Genomic DNA, 5,420 nt, shown 5'->3' with positions numbered 1-5,420 from the left:
ATGTTTGCTAAAAAGACTTGAAATTCAAACTTATCTTCATCTGTTGGAAATGCTGCAAGCCTCTTTGCTTGATAATTTTGATGACTGTACCCTTTAAACATTTGCGGTTAAAACACTCTGCTCCATCCTGAAAGTCAAAATAATACCACTCATTAGTTTCACTTTCACAAAATATAAAAATATTCACAATCATATTTCTTTTATCACGATTAATCACATATTATTGGATTATATAAAAATAATAATTAGGGTCTTCCGTCTCCAACGGAAGACCCTTTAATTATTCTATTGTTTCTTTTTCACTTTTATTATTATTATTTTTTTCTGTCCTTATTTTTGTGCAGACGATTTCTCAGAGATGATTGGACGGATTTATATGAAAATTTCAGGGATGATGTATCATGATCTGAACTTGATACATTTTTCTTAATTTTTGAAAATTCACTTCCGGTCGGGAATTATCGCCCTTTAATCGCATTTTAGTGACCATTTTGTCCGGACAAAAACTCAAAAACGGCAAAAGTTAGAGTGCCGAAATTTTCAGCGAATATAGTTGACACCTTGTAGTTTTGTACCTATACTTTCAAATCTTCCGGAAGTGCCTAGTATGGAAGCTCGGTAGGGGTCAAAATTTAGGACACGAATCATGACTGATTTTTGAGACATTTTGCTTTGTATCTTTTAAAGTATAACTATTTTGTCAAAACATATTGAACAATATTTGTGCAGAACAACAAGATCTTTCATATGATATCAACAAAAAAGTGCTGACTCATCACATTAAGGACTGAAAGGGGCCAAAAGTCTTTCTTCAATAACTTTTTAGCAGTCAATATTTTGTTATACATTACTGAAGCAAAAATGTTTATCTCAACAATCTTCAACTACATATTACGATTTTCATGTCGTATGGTATATAATTAGGGGCCACAAGGGGCCAGAATGCTAAATCTTTGACGCTTTATATCTCGATTGGGAGAAATATTTTGATAAGCAATATTGAACAAAAGATGTTCAAAATAATGTTCTTAACAATATGCATTCTTTCATTTTTCGCTAAACGTCCTTGCTAGGGAGTTGAAGGGTTGGCCCCTAAATATTTCTTTTGCAAATGACTCGAAAACGAAAACGAATCTCTGAATACTTGTTGAACAAAAAGTGTTCAAAATCATAAGAGCTTTACGATGAAATCAAGAAAAAGGGGCTGGGAACTTCAATTAGGGGCCGTGAACGGCCAAAAGTCTTTAATCGATAACTACTTCTCAGTTAATATTTTGTAATACATTACTGAAGCAAAGATGTTTATCTCAACCATTTACAACTATATATTATGATTTTTATGTCATATGGTACATAATTACGGGCCACAAGGGGCCAGAATGCTAAATCTTTGACGCTTTATATCTCGATTGGGAGAAATATTTTGATAAGTAATATTGAACAAAAGATGTTCAAAATCATGTTCTGAACAATATGCAACCTTTCATTTTTCGATACACGTCCCTATTAGGGAGTTAAAGGGTTGGCCCCTAAATATTTCTCTTGCAATAACTCGAAAATGGAAAGGAATCTCTGAATAGTTGTTGAACAAAAAGTGATCAGAATCTTGAAAGCTTTAAGATGTTATGAAGAAAAAAGGGTTGATCTCTAATACTAGGGGCCGTGAGGGGCCAAAAATCGATTTTTAAAGTCTTTAATATTCAATATCTTTTTTACAGACTATGGAGGCAAAATCGTTCTTCTTCACCATCTTTATCATCATTTTAGAATGAAAATCTCAATCAAAATCTTATCTTATCAAGAATCGGACGGAAGACCCACTCGTTGCTCGCAACGAGATCGTATCTAGTTTGTATTTATAGTTATATAGATTTAAAAAATAATTATTAAAACCACAAATAATAGGTAAAAAATAATTAAAGTACAGTTGACATTATTCTATTTTCATTTTTCTAAGATTAAATATAAGACAAAAATTAATATATTGCAAATCCATCTCCTCATCTTCTTTTTGGGTCGATGTAACTTACATGTATATATTTCTATGTAAAACTTTGGTCGGATATTGTGGCCCCGCCGTACCCCTTGGAGTTATGATTTGAAATGTTATTAACCTTTTTTCACCAAAAAAATCAACATTCTTTCCAAAGTTGTATCTGATTTCTTCACCAGCTTTGATGTCATTAACAGCAAAAAGGCAGAGACGGGGATCTGCAAACTCCTCATGAATAACCTTTATATTAGCATTTGGATTTATATGTTCATCGTTTATAAGTCTTGCCATGGAGCCATCATCTTCTGAGGCATCAATTCTGAAAAAAAGACTTGCATACACACTCAGTTAAACTGAGTTAAATACTGATTAATTGATCCTACTGGAAAATGTGTATGTCATATGAGATAAATAAGTTGTCCTCCACTGAAATTTGGTGATATCCATGAGATAACTTGAGAAGCCTTTGAGTTCTTGGAAGGAAAATTTATACAACTCCATATGGACTATGATTTTAGTTAAATACCACGGTAGAGTCAAAACTGAAAAAAAAATTAAAAGATGTTGATGCTTATATTCCTTTCATAATATTTTCTCGGTTTCTTCTCGGACATTTTGGTTTCATTTTTATAGAAGTCCCCCAGAGCAAACTGTAAATAACACTGAAATTAAAGAATTTATGAAAAAATACTTTCTTACCCAGAAAAAATAACGCAGTTAAAGGGTTTTCTAGTGAATGAACTTTCACAATCGTTTTGATGTGGTTGCTTTGGAGCTAATCTTTTGAATAAATGCTTGGCTCAATATTTATAACACAAGAAGTAACTCATAATAGTACATTTCATTGAAAAAAAATGAATATTTGCTGTACAACACATGCACATATATTAATAATTGAATACATTAAACATTTAAGCATTAACCTGATATAATGATTAATGCTATTTTAAGCTCATTAATGGTCTGCCACAATATGCTGATGTGTGAAAAACTGTTGCTTGTGGTTTCAAAAGTAACTGTTAAGCTTGTAAAGGTTGTGTTCTAGATAAAAAAAATAAACAAAGCATGAAGTTAAGAAAAATAAATGATCTTTTTTAATTAGAAAAAAAAGATTCTGAAAATGTATATTGTTTTCTTTCAAACAGTTATATATATTTTTAATTGGTAAAAACAATGGAGGAAGATGGGTCTACATATACCTCTGAGAGCGATGAAGATGGCGGTGAAGAGTCTAATGAACCCACTGCAGATGAGAATGATGGGGAAGAGGAATGCATTGTGCTGGACTAAAAGAAAGAAAAAAATCAGACATATTTATGTTGATATAAAACTAAATTAAAAACAAAAATCTTTAAATGTTCATAATGCCAATATTGTGTTAAGAGTTATAAGTATTATTGTTTTCTAATGTGTACAACATTTATTTAAATGGATAAAAACATTAAACTTTCATCCTATCTTTCATATTCTCATTAGATGTATAGGATTCGTGAAACAGAAATAATGTTTCCATAACCTTAAAATTAATGTTTTGACATCCCTAATATACAGCTGATGTTATAACTTTTACATTCTTTAATGAAATCCTTGGATTCTTAGCATATGTATATTGGTCTTACACAAATAAGGCACGAAAAGGGACTTGGGGAACATCTGTAACGGTCCCCGTTACAATTAACACTAGTTTTGTTTTGCTTGCAAGATTGTATTCATTACTTTTTTATCACAACCACATAAGACGACTAAAAGGTCATCATGACTGATGCAATAAGAGGTTGATGTCATAAAACGATTGTCTTATGTTGGTATTTAAATGTTACTGACTTGTGGTTTAATTATTGATTTGCATACAAGAAAATAAACATTTCATTCAGATGACGCTGGTATTAGTTAAGTAAGATTATTATTCATTCACACAAGAGGAAGACATCTTATGAATTCTTTTAAAAACATTAAAAAAAACTTATTTTATTGTATTTATTTTTCGGAAGTCCGGAGGTGAAGAAAATGCAAATACTCAAGATTCTTTGAGAGTTTCAAGTTTGGATTGTTCTAAGGTATTAAAATAATATTTATAAAGTAAATGAAATAATACTTTAAAATAGGTACTGTATACAGGGTTATTTTTGCACTTTCTCACCTGCAAACAATTTTGCCCCGTTTTAAATTCGCCCACTCATAGATTTATTGTTTTAAAATATACTGTATAATTTCATTTCGCCCCGTTTTAAATTCGCCTAAAATGAGGGTAGGGCGAAAGGGGCGAAAATAAAACGGGGACGAAAATTTCCCTGAATACAGTATATGGGTTAATGTTAAAATATATTTTATATATGTAGATTTCTCTAAGAGGATCCGCAGACGAAACATCACTAACAGACAAAGACAACTCCAGTAGTAAAAGTACATCCAAGGAGGTGTGTTGTAAAATTTGTAATTCAATGTTTCCTAATGGACGACAATTAATACAACATCGTCTTAAGACACACATGGTTGGTACAGGAGACTATCCAACGGATGGCGATGAAAATGCGCCTTGGGTGAAAGAGAGGACATTGTTATAAAACTGAAAAACTGATCTTAATTACCCTTTGATTGCTGAGCAAAATAAATTTCAAAAATTGTATGCATTTTATAACGTTTTCATAACAAATTCTTTTACTATTGATGTTATTATAGTTTTTGCTAGGAAGATTTACAAAACGCAAAACAAGGTTTTTCCTTTAAATCTTGTTTTCGGTTTTATTCTTTTTAATCAAGAAGATAATGAATATCGATATTTCAACCCTTATTAAATTGTTAAGTGTTTGTTTATCCAATTTATGTATCATCTCGAAAAGATCTTTAAACTTTAAAAAAAAAACTACAAGAAATGGATATTTTTACTTTTATAGTAAGAAACAGACCAAACACACAAACTGGAAATGGCTTTGGTAACACATGTAAAATGTCTGCGTCTTGTTCTACCCTCATGCCTTTGACATCCATTATCCCATTCATGCGGATAATGCACAGTCGTACCAGGAAATACTCAAAACCGATTTTACCAGGTACCAGGAAGTAAACTATACCAGGTACCAGAAAGTAAACTATACCAGGTACCGGGAGGTGAACAGTGGAATTAACGGCTACCTGTCTTTAGCTGACCATCCGAAGAGACCCATAACGTACTGGTATACACTTTATTTTTTTTTATTTATTATTATTTTTTTTATTTTTATTGAACATTTATTTATCTATTTGATTTTTTCGATGGGAATTGTATAGCGCAATGCTGAGGAGGAAAAGCGATACTTCTATGCAACCGGAAACGAAACTGTTTTACTCAAAGCATTCAAAAATATTCAATTAGTCGGTCTACGTCGTAAGCAATGTCAGTAGTATGATTTTGTTATTTCAAACACGCCCCGAGGGTATGAGGTAGTGG

This window comes from Saccostrea cucullata, unplaced genomic scaffold, assembly GCF_032062105.1.
Source record: "Saccostrea cucullata isolate Sc308-1 unplaced genomic scaffold, CSIRO_AGI_Scuc_v1 ctg3185, whole genome shotgun sequence".
Lineage (NCBI taxonomy): Eukaryota > Metazoa > Mollusca > Bivalvia > Ostreida > Ostreidae > Saccostrea > Saccostrea cuccullata.
This window is presented reverse-complemented; position numbering follows the sequence as displayed.